At 39.3% G+C, this 26,121-nt stretch overlaps 1 long non-coding RNA gene across 2 annotated transcripts in view; it reads right to left on the bottom strand.

Moving 5' to 3' along the window:
• Positions 1-452: 452 nt before the first annotated feature.
• LOC136862931 (uncharacterized) overlaps positions 453-26,121 on the bottom strand; it is a 46,146-nt gene continuing 20,477 nt past the window's right edge. For both annotated transcript variants that reach the window (XR_010859095.2, XR_010859096.2), the window contains exons 2-3: positions 14,111-14,263; positions 453-4,007 (exon numbers count right to left, since the gene is read on the bottom strand). This is a non-coding gene — a long non-coding RNA (uncharacterized lncRNA). The remainder of the gene's footprint in view (positions 4,008-14,110; positions 14,264-26,121) is intronic.

Genomic DNA, 26,121 nt, shown 5'->3' with positions numbered 1-26,121 from the left:
TCACTTCACCCAGCTCCAAAGTATTACATATAATAATGAAATAGCCTAAGGCAAAGTAGAAATTCCCATAATATTATCTCAGTCTAAATGCATACAATGACAGAGCGATGACTCGACAGTTACTGTAACAGTATTACATCATATGTTGCAATGTCAAAAGGTTTCATAAAACATATCCATATCTGAAATTAGGCAGCAACTCTCACTCTACATGATTTAATGCTAATACACACACACATATATATACATACAATAAATTAACTACAATGAAGCAAGCGATAATTAATTAATACATAACGAAATCAGATAACAGAATTTTTTTTTTGTTAGGGGCTTTACGTCGCACCGACACAGATAGGTCTTATGGCGACGAATAACAGAATTTAATCAAACATGAATAATAGTTACAATAGTAATAATAATCTAGATACAATAATAATAATACAGAGAAATATTTGTAACGGAATTTGAACCGTTACAATTCGCCTCCCTCATAAATAAATCGAAGAACAAGGAATCGATTGATTTATGAACAACTTAATATATAACACTGAAACTAACACTTACAAACACTTTTAAATGAGTATACAACAATTATTATTTTTCTTTTCTAACATATCAATACATTTTATAACATATCACTTACAAGAGAACTTTTCTTGCCCATTGTCATAATAAATGACCGTTAGTGTCCCGTTCTCTCCTTCTCATAAAATTCACAAAAATTTAGCACTTATTTTTCCATATACTGGAGTTCAGTGCCCCAATACGACATTTGATTCAAACGCTAATTCATAGAAGTTACCGCTTTGTATGCCGCTTCTTACAAAAAAACAATCATGTTACTAATATCTCAACAAACCTCACGTGACGTACTTCTTTAAATTTCTGATGTTATAAGTACCGACAATATCCCCTTCCTGATCTTTTAAGGAATATGCACACTTCCCTATGCGGTTCACAATCGTGAAATACCCCTGATACAAAATAAGGAATTTAGACATATTTCCCGCCTTGGCTGAAGGAAATGGAACCCTGAGTAGCACCTTGTCACCCGAACAGAATTCGTCCAATTTTGCCCTTATTAACTTACAAATCATAATAGATCACTTCTTACGTCTAACTTACTACTACCATAAATTACTTTATTAACTATGACTACGTCATTACTTAACATTACTTAGTTCACAAACAGTCTTAAATCTACTTTCACTACTTACCTATTCAACTTCTACCTTCGGCCTGTCCACGTGACCTACTTCATCCGATCCCCTGAGAGTTTAAAGTGCTCTGGCTCGATGACGATTCCTGAATAATATTCATATTCGGCCTATCATTATCTTTCTGATAACTCAAATTGACTCGCCTCCCACCTACGGATTGTCTATGGTTACTATGCTGATCCCTATTACCATTGAAATTACTATTATTCTTCTCCTATTCATAATTTCTACCTTTCCTCTGATACTTGTCTGACATGTTTTCCCCTCTCTATACTGCTCTACTTTTATCAAACATAATGCACTTTCTCTTGAGACATTGTACATATTCATCCCAAAACTTGCCAATGAACTTCTCTTTAAATTCTCCTAAATTTGACATTATTTCAGTACACTTGAAACCATATCTTACTTTTACCGATAATAACATTCAACAAGATCTCCAACACGTATTCCCATTCAATAATATTAATCCTCAACTTACTTGCAAATCTTTCTCAACTAGTTTTACAAGTTCCATAAGACTGAACTTTTCCACAAAACAGGTAAACCTTGGTCCCTACCGAACAAACCATTCATTACTACCACCTCTCCCGCCACCTGACCTCTAAATTCCTGCCGTTGCACTATCTGGCAATTCAAAACTCATTCTTCCGCCACTCTCTCAGCATTCTCCTTCATTACTCTCAATTCTTCCTGTAATTTTTTCTTCTTTCTCCGTCGCCTCCTGTGATAGCGTTTCCTGCTTGTTCCGTAGTTCAGTGACCTCCCCATGTTTGCTTTCAGTCTGTTCGATTCTACTAACCTGTTCCCTCGTCTCTTGCCCAACTGCATTGTAAATTTTGTCCAATCGTTTCTCGACCACCTCATGAACTTCTTCCCGATTACTAGAAATCTTATTGCCTAACTGTACGATGTTGTTACTGTCCTCTGTACATGTTCTCTTGACTTGATCGGTCTGAGTATGAAGATTGCTCCCACTCAGCTCCATTTCACCTCGAACTTTAACACACTCTTTATTGGACTTACTTTCTACCATAGATGTTTAATCAGTTACCTCTAATACCTTAGTATCTATTTTACTAATGATAGCATTAAAATTTTCGTTACTACTACCAATCATTACTTCCATTTTATTGTTAATCTGTTTATTACAATTTTCGTTACTAGTATCAATCTGTTTCTTACAGTTTCTATTATTACTACCAATCATTACTTCCATCTGTTTTTTATTATTTTCGCTACTACTACTAATTATTTGTTCCATTTTGCTGTTAACCTGTTTACATATATTTCCGCAAACCTCGGGCCTTCTGGACATCAGCAAATTAAGAAGATCTTGGTTCATTCCCCATGCGACTCACTTTTGAGTTTCAACGTGCCTCTCAATTTCTGAACTTACCTGAATTACCTCAGAACCTTCCATCGTGTTCACCTGCTCCCTATTCTCAACCTCACCTTGGATGTCCGTAGAAGCAATAGCCTCCTCGTCACGCGACTTTCTATTGTCGTCCTTGTCCATCTTTGTTTCACTAGTAATACAATTGTAGTACGCGATCTCAAACTAATTTCCCTTATCAACTCCCTTGATGTGCCCCCAAAACACAAATATGTAACACAAAATTACACTCCTCACGTTTACCGGTTATAATTCCGTTGGCTTAGATGTGCATATTCTTCATAAAGTCCACCTAGGGTATGCTGTCATTCAAAACAAGTTCCGAATTATTCGAGTCCCACGTTGCGGTGACACTTTTTGGTTAGCTCATTAAATAAAAAGTGAAACAGTTTTAAAATATTCATGAAATAAAATATTTTATCGTCGGGCTATGTACACACACTTTGTACTTACCTGATTACTTACACATACAATTATTCATGGGCGCCAGCTACAAATAAATGTAACGATAATACAATAAGAGTCTTGAATATCTCTAGGGTGTGAGGTAACAAGCTTACTTTGACAGCATAACATATAGGTTCCGGGAAAAGGACATTGAAGTATGGTTCCCCACTAAAATTTGAGGTTATCTAATCTACCATTGAAATAAAACAATAAATTGTATTTAATACTAAAGAAAATATATTCTTTAAATGTTGACTTAAACGCGTGAGACCTGCTGCGATAATTCAAAAGATAATATAAATCTCTGTCATTATAACTGAAAGAAACTCTAGGCATTAAATTTCAAATCCTCTTGGCCGGACATTTAAAAGTTGTACAAGAAATGTATCCCTCACTGGTTCACTTAACAGTACCTTCAACAATTTGAGTGTTATTACGACGTATTCCTTTGAGTTGGTATCAGCTGTAGGTATCTCAAACCTAATTTGGTGAAGTATCCTTTTAGTTTCACAAACGAGATACAGCATGGCTTGAAATTATATTCACATTAACAATCAACTTTACAAGTAATTCACTGATAACTGTTAGTATGCATTACGATGACTTAATATTCGGCTGTCACCGAATTGACATAAGAACCCGACCGAAAAGGTACACGAAACACACTCCGAATATATAGTCCATTTGGTCACTGACGATTACGTATCCATATCACTGTTCTACCTTCAATTGGCTGACTGACCAACTGTGGCCTCACTCTCCAAATGACTATCTCATTGTTCACCATCCGTCTCCTTCCAATTGACTACAAAACTCCATGGCAAGTCTCTTCAACCGACTCACTCCCTGACCAAATGTGGCCTCACTCTCCTTCAACTAAATGATTAGCTGCTGTAGGATACAGCCCTATATATAGACACAAGTTGTCACACCCACGTTATCTGTAAAAGAAAACATGATGTCACTCTCATCCAGCTCCAAAGTATTACGTATAGTGATGAAATAGCCTAAGGCAAAGTAGAAACTTCCAGAATATTATCTCATAGTCTAAATGCATACAATGACAGGGCGATGACTCGACAGTTAAAGTAACAGTATTACACCATATGTTGCAATGTCAAAAGGTTTCATAAAACATATCCATATTTCATATTAGGCAGCAACTCTCACTCTACATGATTTTAATGCTAATATACACAAACATATATACACAATAAATCAACTACAATGAAGCAAGCGATAATTAATACATAGCGAAATCAGATTACAGAAGTGAATCAAACAATAATAATAGTTACAGTAATAATAATAATAATAATAATAATAATAATAATAATAATAATATAGACCCAATAATAATACTAATACAAATAAAATAATAATACAATTAAAATAATAATAATACAGAGAAATATTTGTAACGGGATTTGAACCGTTACAGTAGATAGTGAGTCATTTGCAGCTAATATTTTGCTTTCACCACTGTTAGTATTGACACTTTAAATGGTCCTAACTAGAGATTGTATTTCCGACCCCGCAACTCAAGTAGGTTCCTTGTCAGTATTTCTATATCTTGTAATTCGAAGATGGCCTTCAGACCGTAGGGAACTAGACACGCTCTATCTATGTTTACATTTCTTTATTTTGTTCCCGTACCTTATTAATTGCTCCTTTTATATTTTAAATTGTTCTTTAGTGAGGTTTTGTCGCTTCTTTTATTCTAGTGTTCTGGTATTCTACAAAGTGTCCGACTTAACGGTAATGTTGTTTAACTTCGATTCTCTAAGACGGTCCCATGGTGCAGGGATAGCGAGCCTCCCTCTACCGGGAGGCCCCGGATTTGATTTCCGACCAGGCCAAGGATTTTTACCTCGATATGAGGGCTGGTTCGAGGTCCACTCAACCTACGTGAAAACAATCTCAGCCTACGTCAGAACAATTGAGAAGCTATCTGACGCTGAGGCAACGACCCCGGCCTAAGAAGCCAAGAATAACGGCTGAGAGAATTTGATGCGCTATCCACGCGTGACCTCGAAATCTGGTGGTCTTCAGGATGAGCAGCGGTCACTTGGTAGACCAAGGCACGTCAGGGTTGTAGCGCCATGTATTTTTTCATTTATATGATTTTAAAGAAAATAAGCGAAATTTTAGTACTTTGTGGCTGTTGATACCGTGATATCGGCCAGCGGACCTGCAGGTTCACGTGGAAACCCAACCACAAAGACGTGACATTTCAAAAATCCAACATGCATCGACCGCCATTCGGAACATGTTTGTCTTGATGAGAAACCAGTGACCGCGCCACTCGGTTATGACGGTCTTCCGATCCTATGATTCCCTTGTCGTTGGATCTAAAGCTCTTTTGTGGGCAATGCGAGGTAGTGAGTGGGGGAAATGGGAAGGTTGAGGGAGGTGATGATGATTGTTGTTTAAAGGAGCCTAACACCTAGATCATCGCCCCCTAATGGTACAAAATGTAATGCCAATTCAAAAGTTCAAAATCATCCACTGACCAGAATAAAAAATGTGATGATGAATGAATGGGTGGATATGAATTTAAAACAAACAGTGGATCCGACCCAGAAACTATCATAAACAATACTATTATTTACCAAGGGACTGCTTCTAAAGCAAAATCCTGAATCGAGGATGCTTGCTCTCTAAAGGGGTCTAAAATTCAGGTCAGCTGTCTCTCATAATGTCACCTATCGCTAGTAAAGTAGAACCATGGTATTTGTCATGTTGCGGTACTAATCAGCGTAGACTCGTGGTGTTCCACACATTATGGTACTACTCACAAGTATTGTACGTCGCACAGATAACGCAGACCTATGGTGTTTCTCACATAATGGCGCCACTCATAGGCAAAGCAAACCCATAGTTTTCCTCACTTAGGTGCACTAATCACGGGTGCAGGTATTCCCGTGGTGTTCCTCATTTAGTGGGCACTAATCACAGGCAACGCCCAGACCTGTGGTGTTTCTCACGATGGTACTAATCACGGGTACTGGAAATCCACAGTGAACCACTCTCTGCTGCTACTAATCACAAACCTATTGTGTACCTAACATAGTGGCACTACTCGCAAGTAAAGGCGACCCATGGTGTTCCCCGTGTGATGGTACTAATCACAAGTAGTTTCATGAATCTAATACAAATCATCCATTGATCGCTCCATTTAATCTTACGACAGGCAGGGGATACCGTGGATGTATTCTTCGTCGGCGTCCCCCACCCACAGGGGGTCGGTTGAGGGGAAAGAGAGTGCGCTACAAGTCTAAGATGAGAAGGTAGTGGGGGATATGGATGGTGCTACTAGTACAAATGGCGGAATGGAAAGTTGGAGGGAGTATAGTTGAAGCCACGGGTACAAGGAGAGAGTATTGGAAGATGGTGGAAGTTATAGATGGCGATGCATACCTTAAGATGGCGCTATGGGAAGTTGTGCGGGATATAAGGAGCAGTACGTGTCATAAGATATGGTATAGGAAGGTGGGTGAGGATCAAGAGAACGCCACTAACTCTCAGCGGTATGTTATGAATAGGAATGCATGTATATTGAATGGTGACAGAACGTAGATCGTATCAGAGATGGTGAAATAAACATGTGTTTTGAATGTTGACATCTGAGAGAGTTCTTAACTTAGCTGACAAAGCACAGTTCAGGTCAAAGATGACGGTATGAACATATGTCTTGAACTGCTAGCTGTAAATGTTTGTTTCTTTTTGTAAATATCTTTATAATCATGCGTAAATTTCAGTACGGCACCAGTATTTGTAACCTCATCTACCTTGACATTGATGATGATGATGCTTGTTGTTAAAGAGGCCAAACATCTAGGTCATCGGCCCCTAATGGTACGAAATGACAAATAAAAACTCCAAAAGCCTCCACTGACCAGAATTTAAAACGTGATGACGAAGAATGAATGGATGTATGGATATGAATTTAAAACAATCAGTGGAGCCAACCCAGTGTCTCACATGCACAGAAGCTGGCGTAAAACGATAGTATTACTGACCAAGGCACCACTTCTATAGCACGATACTGAATCGATAATGCTTGTAGTCGAAAGGGTCCAAAATCCAAGTCATCGGCCCCTCATAATGGTACTTATCGCTAAGAAAGTAGAACCATGGTGTATGTTATGTTGCGGTAATAATCAAAAGTAGTGTAGACTCGCTGTAGTCCACACATTATAATACTACTCACAGATAATGAAATTCGCACATGGAATACAGACCTATGGTGTTTCGCACATTGCTGCGCCATTTGCAGGCAACGCAAACCTATGGTGTTCACCATATAAGTGCACTAACCACAGGGACCCGCGCTATCCTGTGGTGTTCCTCATATAGCGGGTACTAATCATAGGCAAGCCAAAACCATGGTGTCTCTCATATAGTGCTACTAATTATAGGTACTGTAAAAGCCGGCAACACATTCTCTTGCAACTAATCATAGAACTATTTGGTACTTAACATAGTGGTACTACGCGCAAGTAAAAGCGACCCATGGTGTTCTCCGCGTGGTGGTACTAATCAGGAGTTTCATGGTTCTAAGACATTCGTCCCTTGGTCGCCTCTCACGACAGGCAGGGGATACCATGGGTGTATTCTTCGTCTGCGGCCCCCACTCACAGGAGTTTGTGCGTTTGGTCCACGAGAGGTATTTTATTTCCCTCAAGTCTGCCGGCAAGCCGGTTAGGACCCCCTATCCGCCACCTGGGACACGCCACGTGGGAGTATCGCATATCCCCCTGCTATGCCAGCGTAGTAGGTTCGTGGTACCTTGACATTATCCTTATATCGAACTATCTTAATATCTTCTACAAATCCTCACACATATACTTCAATTGTTCATTCCTTCCTGTTTTAGTCTTAAAATACCTATATACACCCTTCCATTTTTCTCCAGAAAATTGATAGGCCTGCCATCATGTTATTCTTAGCTGAAGTTTTCAATTCAATATCTTAGTACATTCCTTCAGTCTCTCCTCACTTCCACAACCACTCCTAACTCTATTACTTTCTATTCTGCACCTTCACGTTAATCTCCTTATTTCTCTGTTGTAATGCAGTGGACCTTTCCCATTCCTTACCACATTTTAAGGCACATATTGTACCATTTTTATCTTGATTGGAGCTTGATTTCTTATCTTCGGATTCTGCCTTCGGCGCTGCTGATAAACTTACATGACTCTTATACCAGGGCGAAGATCGTCCGTCGCTTCGTAATCTTCGGGTAACATAAGGATCAATACACTACAAGGTAGCTATGGCTTGAACAGACCGATTCTTACTTAAAAAAGGAATTTGTTGAATAAAAATGAAAGAAAATAAAATCTGGTTGAAAACTGAATACAACATAAAAAATTAACATAAAATATGCATTAATTAATTATTATTAATGGTGTCTGGCCTCCGAATGGGCCTGGTGCAGGTCTTTCTAGTTGACGCCGTATAGACGACTTACGTTTCTATGAGGATGGGGGGCCCTACCTGCGATGAATTCTAATGATGAAGGCGGCACTCACACCCAGCCCCCGAGCCATCGGAATTAACCACTGAAAGTTAAAATCCCCAAGCCGGCCGGGAATCGAACCCAGGTCCCTCTGAACCAGAGCCCAGCACTCTTGACAGTTTAGCCATGGAGCCGGACACCTTAATTAATGAAAATGTATTAAACAGAATAAACTGGATTGATTACAACACTAGTTAGAAAACATGAAGAAATAATCTATGATTAGAAATTCTAATTTGATTAATGAACTGAATTAATTTAATTATACCAATATAAAATAATTGAGATTAATTGTTTACAATAGTCCACTCCTGATGGTTCAATAACCCAAATTTAAAATAATCAGATGGTGATTGATTTGGTTGAACTTTGACTAATGAAAGTTAATCACATCCGGTATAACACAGTACTAAATGGCTCTCGAAATGATCACCTGATTACTTAATCCAAAGATGAGTATTGAACTCCTGCTTCCACTATGGACACAAATTGTAATGGTGATTAAATATGCTCCTTGACACATGGTAGTTTTCATAAGCCTCAAACATACGATCCTTTCTCAATAATATGTACCTTTCAGTTTCCTGGTTGGCCGTTACTCTTCGAATAACACTTCGGAGAACATCGCTCCTTTTCATCATTGCCATCAAATAGTGATGGGCAACGCTCTCGCTCGAGACTTATGTCACGGATCTCGAGACTCATCTCCTGTGCTGTGATCTGTGCGACGTCCCAGTAACTACAAGTGTAAGCCTGATAGTATACCATAAGCTGCTATTGAGTAAAATAACGTTCTCATATGGAAGCGTGTGAGCTGATAAATTTTGTCAAATGCCTGGAAAAGTACTGCATGTTGAACTATGAATCCCTTAATACCATTAACGAAAGTGAAAACAAAATGTCAGTATCTTAAACGGTTCACGAGTTACTGTATTTCAGGTGGACATCTTAGCTGAATAACCCTTATAATTTGTGAATAGCTGTAGATAGGACGTTCAGCTATCTGGATACCTCGCAACTGTTGTCGACAGGGTAGCCTCTTGTGATGTATACCGGGCCGGAGGGGTTCTGTAACGATTTCCCTTCAGTGATATGTGTTTTTAAGTGCCGGATCATCCCAGAAGTATTTTTGCTGACGTATTTTACTTCTTTAGAATAAACAAAACAGCGCGCTGTACTATGTGGCATTTCTTCAAAATAACCGATATCCACGACTTATGTTGCGTTTCAAACATCGGCTAAAAGTTTTCGCATACAATTAGACACAATTACATATTAAACCGTCAAACACCAAAATATCTCATTATGACGCGAATGCTCTATAACATTGTGAGGAATTTTTTCCTTCGTCACCAAAATATCGGTAAACACAAGCTGTGGTCATATGATATTGAATCCGGTGTCTGATAACTACTATGTATACCTATCTGTCGAAAAATTGGAACAAACTCAGGCATTTCAGATTACACGTTCCACTCATGCGTAATGGTGGTTGCATATGCAGCGAGGTGCATCATGTTCCGTCTCGAGTTCGAATAAAATAGTACCCATGTAGGTGTACCTAAAGTAGCCGTCATTTTCTGTACTTAGCCGATTCATTCTGTTCTTACCGCTGCATACAATGCCAGAATGCATATCTTTTATAATTACGTTATACTGCGTCGAATTAGACCTCCGTAAAAATGAAAGCCCTAGACGCTTGTTGACACCTATTTACGGAATGTAGAAGGCCCGTGGTTAGCTATTCGCATACTCGACACAAACAACACTCAGCTCCATCTACCTGTAGACCTACGACCCGCTGCTCGCCACAAAATGCGGGGAAAACTCTCTCGAGATCTCTCGAAATTTCTCACGAGAAATATTGCCTGGGCTAGTCTCGAGACCTCGTCTCAGACTGCCGATCACTAACAAACTCTTGCAAGCCTAGAAAAGTACTGCATGTTGAACTGTGAGCCCCATAATACCATTAACGAAAGTGAAAACAGAATGTCAGTATCTTACACTGTTCACGACTTATTTGAGGTGGACATTTTAGCTGAATAACCCTGTATAATTTGTGAATAACTGTAGATGGGATGTACACCCACTTGGATACTAGAGGCGTGCATTATTCGAACTTGAGACGGGAAAGATGTGCTTTGCTGCATATGCAACCACCATTACACATGAATGGAACGTGTAAACTAAAATGCCCGAGTTTGCTCCAGTTCTTTTGACAGGGGTGATAGGCAACGCTCTCGAGACCGATTCGCTTGTGCTGCGAGCTGTGCGACGTCCCACTAACCACAAGTGTACGCAGTTATCATACAGAAAAGTGTGTAACGATAAATTTGGTCAAAATCCTAGGGAAGCACTGCATGTTGAACTATGAACTCCTTAATACCGTTAACGAAAGTGGAAACAGAATGTCAGCATCTTAATCGGTTCAAGAGTTATTTCAGGTGGACATCTTAGCTGAATAACCCTTATAATGTGTTAATAACTGTAGATCGGATGTACACCTACCGGATACCTCGGAATTGTCGGCAGGGTAGCTTCTTGTGATGCAGACCGCGCCGGAGGTGTTCTGTGACGCTTCCCCTTCATTGATGATATGGCGGACCATCCTAGAAGTATTCTGCTGACGTATTTTTCTTCTTTTGAACAAAAAGAGACAGGGGGCTGTGGTGCTATGTGGCATCTCTTAAAAATAACCTACATCCACGACTTACGTTGCGTTTCGGACATCGTCTTCAAGTTGTCGCGTACAACTAGACACAATTACACAGTCATATACCGAAGTTCCTAATTATGATGCGAATACTCTATAACATGGTACGGAATTATTATTTCGTTCGTCACCAAAATGTCGGTAAACACAAGCAGCACACCTACCTGTCGAAAGAATAGGAGCAAACTCAAGCATTTTAGGTAACACGTTCCACTCGTGCGTAATGTTGGTCTCACATGCGGCAAGGCGCATCTTGCCTCATCTCGAGTTTGAATAATTCACGCCTCTAGTACCCACGTAGGTGTACCTAGAGTAGCCGTCAGTTTCTGTACTTAGCCTATTCATTCGTGTACTTACCGCTGCATACAATGCTGGAATGCGTATCCTTTATAATTATGTTATACTGCGTCAAAATAGACCTCGGTAGATATTAAAGAAATTAATGCCCCAGTCGCTTGTTGACATGCATTTACGGAATGGAGAAGGCGAGTGGTTTGCTATTCGCACACTCAGCACAAACAACATTCAGCTCCAACTACCTATAGGCCTACGACACGCTGCTCGCCACACAATGAGGGGACAACGCTCTCGAGATCTCTCGAAATTTCTCACGAGAAATAGTGCTTGCGCTAGTCTCGACAAATCTCGAGATCTCGTCGCAGACTGCCCATCACTACTTCTTAAGGAATATGCGTTATCATAACGTCCGCACGTTAATTGTGAGAACGCTGAAAGACCATGGTTCAATCATCATCATCAATGATCTGCATTTAGGGTTGTCGCCCAGTGACAAATTAACTATCAATTATTTTTTTACCTAGCATTTTTCTTGAACATTTTCAAAGATCTTGGAAATTTATCGAAATTTTCCCGTGATAATTTATTCCAATCCCTTACTCCTCGCCCTATAAATGCATATTTGACCCAATTTGTCCTCTTTAAATTCCAACTCTATCTTCATATTATGATCTTTCCTACTTTTAAAGGCTCCACTCAATCTTATTCGTATACTTGTCATTCCACGCCAACTCTCCATTGACAGCTCGAAACATACCACATAGTCGAGCATTTATTCTCCTTACTCCAAAGTTTTCCCAGCCCAAAGTTTGCAACATTTTCGTAACACTACTCCTTTGTCGGAAATCGCCCAGAACCGTGCTGCTTTCTTTGATTTTTTCCCCAGTTGTACGAAGTACTCTGGGCGAGGGTACTGTACACTGGAGCCATATTCTACGGTCTTACCAGAGATCTATAAAGGAGGTGCCCTCTCCTTTACATCCTTACTACAACCCCTAAATACTCTCATAACCATGTGAAGAGATCTATAACCTTTAACAACCTTGTTAACATGATTACCTCAATGAGCATCATTCCTGATATTACTACCTAGGTACATACAGTGTTCCCCATGTGGTACTATTACCCCATCAACACAATCTGCAGAAGACTGTGTGTCTCCCTGTACCAATCTTGTTAGCCCTGCCTTTGAAACAGGCGAGAGAACTGCGAAGGGGTTGGTGCAGGGGAGAAATATTGGAGGTTTCCATGCTCGTATTTGAAGAGGTTCAGTGTTTGGCGGACAACGAACGTCACAGAGGGATCGACATCATTGCCTTCTAATATAAGAAGGGAGGTTACATCATCGAGCCAACTGCTCGCTTTAAAACCGCAAGTCGTAGCCCTCAGATCAACTTCGAGAAAAAGAATATTTACTTACGAACAATTCCTTACTACAGAGATAAATACTAGCTGAGGAAATCGACATGGTGGATCTGATGATTGGAGCTAGGGGAATAATTCCCGTTTTTGCCGCCAATTGTTGGGAAAAATAGATCTCTGCCCGTGACAACTTTACAGGAAACTGCAATCATTGACTTAAGGGGTTTATTAATAATTATAAGGAAACATTGTTACAATTAGAGTACCATGTACATTTCTCAAATATATCTATTTCTTTTCTAAAAATGAATGTAAAATTATACTTTGTCGCAAGACAGCCTTTGCATGAAATAATGATGATGATAGTTGTTTAAATATAGGACACCGGTCCTTAATGGTACGAAATGAGACGAGATGTAATGATAAAATTCCAAAATTCATACACAGACAAGAATTCAAAACATGATGGATGATTGAATGAATTTAAAATAATCAACGGATCGAACTCGCAATATTGTAAGTTGAAATAATTCCAAAATCCATCCACTGACTAGAATTCAAACAGGCAACGATGAACAATGATTTCCGGTATGAACTTAAAACAATCAGTGGATCCGACCCGCAATCCCCATAAAATAACTTAAAAACAACGGTATAAAATGAACAAAGCAAAATCCTTAATGGATGACGCTTCTCTAAAGGGGGGTTCAAAATCCACGTCACCGCCCCTCAAAATGGTACTAATTGTTGGTAAAGTAGAACTATGGCGTTCCTCATATAGCAGTACTAATCACAAGTAACGCAGACCTCTGGTGTTCCTCACATAATGGCACCACTCATGGGTAACGCAAACTCATTATGTTTCTCACATAGCGGAACTAATCACAGGTGCTGTTCCTCACATAGTGGTACCACTGATCTCTATACATGGATGGCTGATGGCAGCTCTCCGCTGCAAGAGAAAGTACGCCAAGTTGAGCGCGCGGTCCGCCATGTTGGTGTACCCATTCTAGAGCTCTCCTTATGGGGAAGCAATGATAGCATAATCTATTTTAAATCGCAATTAATGACAAAAATGTTAGTGTTGAACTATACTAGTATTGCAAAGAAAGCAATAGAATTAAGTAATTTAACAGATATATACTTACCGGATATTGTAATATGAGTTGAATCATGGCTGAGTAATGATATAATGGATGCAGAAATTTTCTCATGGAACTGGAGTGTGTATCGTAGAGGCAGATAGGAATGGTAGGAGTAGGGATATCATATCACCAACCTAAGAAGAAAGAACCACCAACCTGAAAAAATAGGACACAGTTTACTGATGGAATCACTGCACCTTAATCACTTTTATTGGCTTCAGTTTCAACACAGATGATTGGCCTATCACCTTTCCCATTAATGTCTTTTTCCTGTGACAATCCTACTTTTCTGAAGATGAAATCTTCTGTGAAAGTATTTTTTCTCAAACAAATAGTGGTGAAACTGGATGCAACTGAAATGTTTGAAGTTATATTGCAAACACAGTACACCTTTCACAGTCGCAAATGTGTACCTGTTTCTGTCCTTGGTCCACTCTAAATAAAGCAATGAAGATATTCATTCTGTCTGCATTATGACTTGGAATACAAAAGAAAAATTCATCTAACTTCAAGAGTTCTGAACGGCATGATGATTTTGGCGACTCTTTCAAATATTTGCACCACAATTAAGCTGCTGATTCCTGTTGCTTCTCTTAACTGTTTTTCATAAAAATCCGAAAATTACAAAACTGACTGAATAGAGTACATCATCAATTTTGATATCTGTCTTATTTTGCAGGTATAATACACTTTTATCTGCATCTTTCCATGTGGGAATGTTCCCTAGTTTTATCCATTTAAATGCTTGAAATTGTTCATACCGGTACTGAGACAGCCAATTTTTAGGTACTCTATTGCTGAGGCATAAAGAGTTCCGACTTCCTTCTCAAAATTATCAACCTCACCCCCCCTCCTCTTCTTTTCAGGAATCCCATTAAGACCGTTTTCCCGCAGTTTTTCCACTACAGATTCTAATACAGAGACAGTTTCAGCAACACAATTTGATTAACAGAGACAGTTTCAGCAACACAATTTGATTCCTTCTCTAATTTAAGAATGCTGGCATTAAAGATGGACATCAGAGAATGCACAAACAATAACCTCACTTCACTAATCTCATCTTTAAAAAAATATCTTGGTAATAATGGGGATAGTGAGTCAATCAAATCAGTCATCAATGAACTGCATTTAGGGCAGTCGTCCAGGTGGCAGATTCCCTACCAATTGTTAAAAAGTAAACTCGTGTCCTCATCCCGAGGTGGTGCAGCTCTCTTCAGGCAGACCCCCATTGGAGGTGAGCTGCATGTACCATTTGAACCACACACCAGCCCTCCTTGAATTTCTGGCAGTACCGGGAATCGAACCCGGGCCTCCGAGGACGGCAGCTAATAATACTAACCATTACGCTACGAAGGCGTAATATCTACATTTATTGATAACTGTTTACCTAGATTTTTCTTAAATATTTTCAACAAACTTGGAAATTTGTCGAACATTTCCCTTGTAATTTGTCCAAATCCGTTACTCCTCGTCTTATAAATAAATATTTGCCCCAATCTCTCCTCTTGAATTCCAACTTTAACTTCATATTATGATCTTTCCTACATTTACTCAAGCTTATTCTTCTATGTGTCATTCCATGCCAACTCATCACCGACAGCTCAAAACACACTGTATAGTCGAGCATGTCGTCTCCTTACTCCCAAGTCTTCCCAGCCCAAAGTTTGCTATATTTTGGTGACACTACTCCTTTGTCGGAAATCACCCAAAACAAATCGTGCTGTTTTCCTTTAATTTTTTTCTAGTTCTCGCATTCCCTATCAATGGTGAGGGAGCCATACCATAATTGCAGTCTTACCAGAGACGTATCCGCTCTCTCCTTTGCATCCTTACTACAACTTCTAAATACTCTCATAACCATGTGACAAGATCTGTAATCTTTCTTAACTACCTCATGAATATGATTACCCCAATGAAGGTTCTGAGAACAGAAATAAGACTTCAAAGAAGGGAACATGTGAATCAGCCTTTCAACACATTGGAACAATGAAAGCCACCTAGTGTTTTAATGATACAGGAGCTTCTTGTATGAATAGTCTACAAATTAACAAAACTGTCTTCTCAGTACGAACAGTATATATAGCAAAGTAATTACAAATATTCAGCATAATGGATATCAGTAAGCAAACCTACCTCGAGGGCATATTAAACAAAATTATGGAGCACATAGGCAAGACAATCCATTCCAACCAACTGTGCATTTGGGTCCCTTTTTACTGTAGATGACTAAAAACATTACTTCCTGAACTTTTTTTTGCCTTACGTCACACTGACATAGTTAGGTCTTATGGCGACGATGGGATAGGAAAGGCCTAGGAATGGAAAAGAAGCGGCCGTGGCCTTAATTAAGGTACAGACCCAGCATTTGCCTGGTGTGAAAATGGGAAACCACGAATAACCATCTTCAGGGCTGCCGACAGTGGGGTTCGAACCCACTATCTCCCGAATGCTGGATACTGGCCGCACTTAAGCGACTGCAGCTATCGAGCTCGGTAGGTAATCAAATTAAAGATAACTTCTCAGGTAACACTTTTTAAGGGAAAGGTAAAAACACACAAGGTTGTAGACAATTATTCATCAATTAGCATCTCAAGGAAACGTATCAAGGAGCCCATGATCATTTGGACAATAAACATAATTCTAGTATAGCAGAGGGGTAACAGGATCCTGATCATAGTAAATTATTGGAAAGTAATGTGGACAGTCTTAGTCGCGAAAAGGAATCACTTTCAATCTTTCATATTAATGTATGATCTGTAAGAAATAAGTTACATGAGACAGACATTTTTTTGGATAGACTTCCTCATGATGTTCTGTGTGTTAATAAACATTGGCTTAGAGCAGAGGATGAAGTCAGTTTATATGTACCATCAGGATATGAATCACTGGCAAGTTACTGTAAAAGAAAAACTGTACATGGAGGTGACAAAATTTTTCTAAAAATCAAACTCAATGTATATCATACTGCATTAAATCTTGATACATTTTGTGAAGAACAATCATTTGAGGCATCGGGTATCATGCTCCTTAACACAAAATTGATAATTATTTCTTTATATCAAACAGGAAAATGCAGGAGTTGGTTTAATAATGAATAAGAAAATAGGGCAGCGGGTAAGCTACAACCAGCATAGTGAAATAATTATTGTCATCAAGATAGACACCAAACCAATGCCCACCACAATAGTGCAGGTCTATATGCCTACTAATTCAGCGGATGATGAGGAAATCGAAAGAATATATGAAGGGATAGAAGATTTAATAGAGTACGTAAAAGGTGAGGAGAATCTAATTGTGATGGATGACTGGAATGCAGTGGTAGGCCAAGAAAGAGAAGGTAATACAGTAGAAGAATTTGGACTGGGACAAAGGAACGAAGGAGGAAGTCGCCTGGTTGAATTCTGCACTGAACATAATTTAGTCCTTGCCAATACTTGGTTCAAACACCACAAACGATGGCTGTATACGTGGACGAGACCTGGAGACACTGGAAGGTATCAAATAGACTTCATTATGATTAGGCAGAGATTCAGAAACCAGGTGTTGGATTGCAAAATCTTTCCCAGGAGCAGACGTGGACTCTGACCACGTGTTGGACATGAAATGCTATCTGAAGTTAAAGAAACTGATGAAAGGAAGGAATGCAAGGAGATGGGATCTAGACAAGTTAAAAGAAAAGAGTGTGAGGGATTGTTTCACAGAACATGTTGCACAAGGACTAAATGAAAAGGCTGAAGGAAACACAATAGAGGAAGAGTGGATTGTCATGAAAAATGAAGTCAGTAGAGCTGCTGGAGAAATGTTAGGAAAGAAGAAAAGATCATGGATGATGAAAATACAAGAATGCTAGAAATGAAAAGGGCAGAAAAGAATACAGGTGATTAAAGAATCAAGTGGATAGAAAGTGCAAGGTACTAAGGGAGAATGGCTGAAGGAGAAGTGCAAGGATGTCGAAGGTTGTATGGTCCTAGAAAAGGTAGATGCTGCATACAGGAAATTCAAGGAAACCTTTGGAGAAAGGAAATCTAGGTGTATGAATATTGAGCTCAGATGGAAACCAACTTCTAGGGAAAGAAGGCAAAGCAGAAAGATGGCAGGAACATATCAAACAGTTGTAAAGATATAGATGATTTGGATCTGGAACAAGAATAAGCTGTTGATGCTGATGAAATGGGAGGCACAGTTCTGAGGTCAGAGTTTGACAGAGCTGTGAGAGACCTAAATAGGAATAAGGCACCTGGAATTGATGACATTTCCTCTGAATTACTGACTGCCTTAGGAGAAAACCAGCATGGCAAGGTTATTCCATTTAGTGTGTAAGATGTATGAGACAGGAGAAGTGCCATCCGATTTTTGGCAGAATATTGTTATATCTATTTCCAAGAAACCCAGTGCTGACAAGTGTGAGAATTACTGCACCATTAGTTTAGTATCTCATGCCTGCAAAATTTTAACACGTATTGTTTACAGAAGAATGGAAAGACAAGTTGAAGCTGAGTTGGGAGAAGATCAATTTGGCTTCAGAAGAAATGTAGGAACATGTGAAGCAATCCTGACTTTACGCCTGGTCTTAGAGGATGGAATTAAGAAGGACAAGCCCACGTACATGGCATTCGTAGACCTAGAAAAGCATTCCATAATGATGATTGGACCAAGCTATTTAAGATTCTGAAGGCGATTGGGATCAGATACCGAAAACGAAGAATTATCTACAATCTGTATAAAAATCAGTCTGCAGTGATAAGAATCAAGGGCTTTGAAAAAGAAGCAGCAATCCAGAAAGGAGTGAGGCAAGGCTGCAGTTTGTCCCCCCTCCTTTTCAATGTTTACAAAGAACAGGTAGTAAAGGGAATCAAAGAGGAATTTGGAAAGGGAATCACAATCCAAGGAGAGGAAATCAAAACCTTGAGATTTGCCGATGATATTGTTATTTTATCTGAGACTGCAGAAGAAGTCTTGGGTAAGGAGTTCATGATGAAAAGTTAATAAGTCCAAAACAAAAGTAATGGAGTGCAGTTGAACGAAGGCAGGAGATGCAAGTAATATTAGATTAGGAAATGAAGTCTTAAAGGAAGTAGATGAATAATGTTAATTGGGTAGTAAAATAACTACTGGTAACGAAGGCAGAAGTAAGGAAGACAGAAAATGCAGACTAGCACAAGCAAGGAAGAGCTTCCTCAAGAAAAGAAATTTGCTCACTTTAAACACTGATATAGGAATTAGAAAGATGTTTCTGAAGACTTTCATCTGGAGCGTGGCACTGTATGGAAGTGAAACATGGATGATAACTAGCTCAAAAAGAAAGAGAATAGAAGCTTTTAGAATGTGGTGTTACAGAAGAATGCTGAAGGTGAGATGGATAGATTGAATCACGAATGAAGAGATATTGAATTGAATTGGTGAGAGATCGATTTGGCTAAATTTGACGAGAAGAAGAGAGGGAATGATAGGACACATATTAAGACACCCAGGACTTGTTCAGTTGGTTTTTGAAGGAAGTGTAGGCGGCAAGAACGGTAGGGTTAGACCAAGGTAGAGCAGATGTAGGATGCAAAAGTTACATACAAGTGAAGAGGTTAGCACAGTATAGGGTGGCTAGAGAGCAGCATAAAAACCAGTCTATGGGCTGATGACTCAAACAAAACACATCATGCTCCTAATTCAGATGTTAATTTTTTCACACAAGGATGGGAGAATAATAATACACGAATTTCAACATTATCTTTATAGGGGTTATTAACATAAACATTCTAGATATTTTTCCGTGACACTTTAAGGACATATAACTTTTACCTCATAAATGAACAGCCTACTACGAATAATGCTTGTCCAGACAACAATCACAAATGTTCATAAAAATAATATAAATTAATAGAGGCTCTGTTGTCTGACCATAAAGGTATGTGGCTTAAATTTCCATTTTTAAGTAAGGGAGCATACAATACCAATCATATGAAGTGTTTTAGATCATTAAATGAGGGAAATACCACAAAGTTGAGGTACAAATTAATAGAAACACATTGGCAGAATGATTTTTAAACTGCAGCAGTGTTACAGAAGCATTTGAAAGATTTATAGTTAAAATAAGCTCTTGCCTGAATATAAGAAGTCTCAAAAGAAGTAAGATAGTAGAAAAGACAAACAATACAACAAGTAAACGTGGGTGTAAGTGGTATACTCTGTATCTTTCAGCCATTAGGAAAACTAATGATACCTCCTTATAAGAAATCTCCGAATAGTAGTTCAGAAGATAAGGATCGATCCCCGGCTTAGGACCAAAATAGCGTATCTACAAAAATAGCCAAAATGGCGTATTTCATATTTACAATGGAATATATTTACTGCCAAAACATTGTAAGTGTAATTTTAATATTTTTCTAAATAAGCCTCTAGCGTAACTATGCACAAAATGTTGTTAATGCCTAAAAATCGTAAGTTAAGTATACGTCGCTTAGGTGCCAAGGGATACGAGCAAATTTTAGAGTAGTATTAGCGTAAGTGTAGATACGCTACTTACGTTCTAACTGAATTACTGTACACTCAAATCAATACTAAACTTGTCAGTTTTTCTTGTTTCCTGAAAAGTAATGTTACTGTAGATATGCTATTCTGGTCCTAAGCTGGCAAGGTATAACAACTTCAAGCAAACATGCAGGAGGAAAATTAAATTAGAAAGAGTTAGAACCAATGAAAACTATACAAGAGACTCTAAAAATAAGTGTAAAGCTGCCTGGAAAGTTATAAATAAGGAAATAAGACAGGAAGGTAAGAAAAGAACCAGTACCTCTTGAACCAAATGTCTTGAATCATTTTTTTGTGAACTCAATACAAAATATTGCCAATCCTGGTAATCAGTCTATAGACAGAGACATGACTCAACCTACAACTATGTCCACAGTTATAGATATGTTAGATTATCAGCAGCACCAATGAGGTTATTTAACTGACAAATCAAAGTTCATGGGAAGAAGTTTCTCTGGGAGGTATTAAAAAAATAGTTACAGAACTTAGTAATTCTAGAACAGAAGGCTATTATGGTTTCTTCAGCTCCATTTTAAAAGAAATTATTAATTTCATATTGCTCCTGCTAACTACACTCATAAACTGGAAGGAGTATTTATTGATCACACAAAGCTTATGATATATCACTTGATATACTAATTTCAAAATTTAAGCACTATGGTGTTAAGGGTCTTTAACTATAATTAATTAAATCTATCCTCACAAACAGAAGCCAAAAGAGAATGACTGACAATCAACACTCGGAGTTACTCCAAGTAACAATAGTAGTAGTCCAACGGTCAGTGGTCGGGCCATTCCTTTTTCTTGTATATATTAAGAGGCGGCCGGAGTCAGTTCTAGATTCACATTTTATTTCAAAATATCGCCACTAGTCTCGTTGATGTCGACAACTAACTCCACTGATAGTTACATCGCGGGTGCATAGATGGCAGTACGAAAGGCCAAGGCCGAACGAGCGATTGCCCTCTCACCCGCCAGCTTCACATAGTCTGTCACCAGGAAGTTGTGATACAGTATTTGCACGGAGCTGATGGTGTTGACATTTGTTCGGAATGCGAAACATTCCAGGAAATTATTGAGCATGGGTTAGTGCTGAACAAAACAGTCAAAATAAGGTACTGTTTCCGACAAATATAAATGAAATGGCGTATGGCTTTTAGTGCCGGGAGTGTCAGAAGACAAGTTCGGCTCGCCAGATGCAGGTCTTTTGATTTGACAACCGTAGGCGACCTGCGCGTCGTGATGAGGTTGAAATGATGATGGAGACGACACATACACCCAGCCCCCATGCCAGAGAAATTAACCAATTATGGTTAAAATTACCAACCCTGCCGGGAATCGAACCCGGGACCCCTGTGACCAAAGCCCAGCACGCCGGACACTGTTTCCGATGATGAAATGTAGAGCATCAATCCCGTCCCCGCCTCACGTCTTTCCCTGTACCGGCCAGTCAGTGAAACATAATATGTTTATAATTATTATATTATATTATTATAATTCTATCCAATGAAAATACAAACTGATATAACAGAAGTTAATTCATTTACGAATTTTTTTAGTCACACAGTGATACTTTGGACATACGATAAATATTGTAACGCGACCAAGAACGGAATTTTCCAACAACCGTGAGTAAAAAAAAAAGGGCCTTACAAATTTATAACAGTTTTTTCCTCTTGGAAACAAACAGTTCTGAAATAATAAACAATGTATAAAACATCCCATTGCATACTGTGTTAAAATTTGAATTCGATCAAATAACTTGTTTTCGGAGACACAGAGGTGCCGGAATGTTGTCCCGCAAGAGTTCTTTAACGTCTCGACCTTCCAATACCACCGCCCTGAGCCAGGATCGAACCTGCCAAGGGGCAGAAGGCCTGCGTTCCCGAGCCGTTGTGAGAGTCTCTTTGTCTTTACAAAGGCGGATTTGAAGTCGTATGTTTTCGTATAAGTTTTAAATAATAAATGTTACAGCATCTAAATATCCATTAGTTCTGTATTTCATTACTTGAGTGGAGTGTAATTAGAGTAACTGCTAAGCTCAAAAATATACCACTTCATTCTCGCTCTCGGTGACGTCAGGCGCTTTAGCCAATAGCAACGCTGCTCACCGGAATGACCTATCTGACCTGTGAGTTATTCCAGTTACGTTGGATAACCCAATTTCCAAGAAATACAAGGACTGTAAACGACGGTTTTGTATACCTACCCGTTATGAAACTCGGAAACGGTGCTGGTAAAGAACGCAACAGCTGAGGGGCACTGCAACTTCCCTCTGTAGGTGGGGGTAGTAGAATAACACCCACAGTATCCCCTGCCTGTCGTAAGAGGCGACTAAAGCGGGCCCCATAGGCTCTGAACTTGGAAGTCTGGGTTGGCGACCACGGAGCCCTTAGCTGAGTCCTAGCTTTATTTCCACTTACTTGTGCCGGGCTCCTCACATTATATATCCTTCTTCAAGTGACATCTCTTTTTTTTTTTTTTTTTTTGCTTTACGTCGCACAGACACAGATAGGTCTTATGACGACGATGGGGCAAGAAAGGGCTAGGAGTGGGAAGGAAGCGGCCGTGGCCTTAATTGAATCGATTATTTCAGAAAGCAGACAACTGCCAAAAAAAAAAATGGAAAAATGAGTTATACGCACATTTTGGTGCTGAAACCAGTCAAGAAACGTCGTCCTATAATAGTCAGGCATTACGTTGAATTTCGTATTTAGTTCAGAAACCAGTTAAGTGACACCGCTTGGTTGGTTTCTGCGATAAACTGCTGGTACCTTTCCGGTTGGCGCTGCTGTTCTGAATCCAGAATAACCAACTGTTCATCTGTTTTTGTTGTCATTGTTGTGTTTCTGGAATCGCATGTTCCTAGTTTTGTGAACAACTGATTCAAAATTGTTTCTTTTGTTCAGTGCAGTGTTTTTTATATTCTTAGTAATATGTCTCGCCTCTGTGGTGTAGTGGTTAGTGTGATTAGCTGCCACCCCCAGAGGTCCGGGTTCGATTCCCGGCTCTGCCACGAAATTTGAAAAAGTGGTACGAGGGCTGGAACGGGGTCTACTCAGCCTCGAGAGGTCAACTGAGTAGAGGTGGGTTCGATTCCCACCTCAGTCATCCTAGAAGTGGTTTTCCGTGGTTTCCCACTTCCCCTCCAGGCAAATGCCGGGATGGGTATCTAACATAAGGCCACGGCCGCTTCCTTCCCTCTTCCCATCCCTCCACAAGTCCCCTGTTGAGCATAGCAGGTGAGGCCGCCTGGGCGAGGTACTGGTCATTCTCCCCAGTTGTATCCCCCGACCCAAAGTCTGAAACTCCAGGACACTGCCCTTGAGGCGGTAGAGGTGGGATCCCTCGCTGAGTCCGAGGGAAAAACCGACCCTGGAGGGTAAACAGAGTAAGAAGAAGAAGTGATGTGTCTGAAAATTCAGAAGCGGGTTCGAATCCCACTGTCGGCAGCCCTGAAGATGGTTTTCCGTGGTTTCCCATTTTCACACCAAGAAAATGCTGGGGCTGTAACTTAATTAAGGCCACGGACGCTTCCTTCCAACTCCTAGGCCTTTCCTATCCCATCGTCGCCATAAGACCTATCTGTGTCGGTGCGACGTAAAGCCACTGAAATGAAAATGAAATGAATCAGAAGACGAACCTGTATCTAAAAAGGAAACGAGGAGTGGTAGACAAACAAACTCACACGCGTAATATTATTCGGAATGCAAGGGTAAAAGGAGAAGGTTATATTTCTTACTCAGACAAGGAAGTACCTGGTCTGAGCCCTACATTATTCTTTGTTATTGTTTGTTTTAGGTGCCCATCAATATCAAGAAGATACGTGAACTAAATGCCTTAAAACCTTACCTGATGGAATATGAATACTTTTATGACAGCATTTTACAATGGCCTACTACAGAGGCAGAATGTGCTGTGGAGTTTGTTTATGCGGATTGATTACCTCGTGTCATGATGAGCGGGCATTGCTGATTTCATCCTTTTGTATCAGCAACACAGTCTAAACGTATTAAAATATGTTTTTTTAAACAAATATGGGGTTTATGACAAAATCTCTTCAAAATTCAAGAACCATCCCATAAAAATATGTTTGCAACACTCGTTTATTTCAGAAACCAGTTAAGTGGAAATTTGTTCCGGTCTTTTTACGGCAAAGTTAATAAGCACAACATATTTTTCCTTTTATTAAGAGATATAATACTTTCAAGCTAAAATATTAAAACCCCTACCGTCAGGCCCCGATTTCAAGCAGTTAGCGCCCTGGGCAAACAATATTTAGCCGCCCGCCCCTCTGCTCGTTCTAAAAAATAATAAAATATTACAGTTTTCAAGATTATGAGTTTTTAAACAGCACATTATGCAAATACAGTTAATTCTCATAATTAAAGTTATCAAGCCAAATAAAGATAACAGCCAAATAAGAATGAGGCCGTTTTTATTGTTATTTAAAAAGCCGTTGGTTCAGTTTGATAATTTGTATGTAAGTAAATAATTTTAGAAATAAGACACGTTTTCTTCATAAAATTTAAATATATAGATTAAATTCAGGTTTTAAAGTTAGAATAGTTTAAAGTGTTTTATATAGTCTAATAAAATAATTGGAATAATTTGTGAAATGTAAAAGTAATTTGAGTGTAATGAATTTAAGACGTAATTCACGCAGGCCATAATTACTCGATCCGCCAGCCGCCGACCCTCAAAAACTGGCGCCCTGGGCAAATGCCCAGTCCGCCCACTTGTAAATCGGGGCCTGCTTACCGTAACATATTATCTGATGCTAGACAGTTTCTTTCATTTTCCCAAAAATGACAGATTTGGCGCTTGACTTGTTTCTGAAATAATCGATTCAATTAAGGTACAGCCCCAGCATTTGCTTGGTGTAAACATGGGAAACCAAGGAAAACCATCTTCAGGGCTGCCGACAGTGGGGTTCGAACCTGTTACCTCCCGAATACTGGATACTGGCCGCACTTTAGCGACTGCAGCTATCGAGCTCGGGTTTTAAGTTTCTAGAACCGCCACTGCCCATATTGTAATAGGCTACAACTGAAAGAGGAACAACATATATTTATAGCAATTTATTCTTATTCTACTAAACCTTAAAATAGTTTTATAAATGTATACACACAGAGATAATACAGAAACATTAGTAGCAACTACTATTCAGTATGCGGATTCTCAACCATTACTACATCTCTTTCTGTAACGTTACGCCATTTAGCCATTCTATTAGTGAGATATGTTGTAGCTTATTCGAACTGACGATTCACCTCCGACCTACAATTACCAATAAAAATAAGTTAATTGTCTTACTTTGAATAGTAAACATCATTGCGTCACTAATATAACAAAGACAATAAATAAAGTCGGATAACACCTACCTCGGATAAGGCAGCTGTTCTAAGTTCATTCGCAATTTCATGGTGTTCTTCACCAACATATTTGTCATATTCTTCGGCGTGTTTTAAAGAATAATGTCGATGAATGTT

This window comes from Anabrus simplex, chromosome 2 (genome assembly GCF_040414725.1).
Source record: "Anabrus simplex isolate iqAnaSimp1 chromosome 2, ASM4041472v1, whole genome shotgun sequence".
In the NCBI taxonomy this organism is placed as follows: domain Eukaryota; kingdom Metazoa; phylum Arthropoda; class Insecta; order Orthoptera; family Tettigoniidae; genus Anabrus; species Anabrus simplex.
Note: the sequence above shows the minus strand (reverse complement) of the source record. Positions and strands in the feature narration are given on the sequence as shown.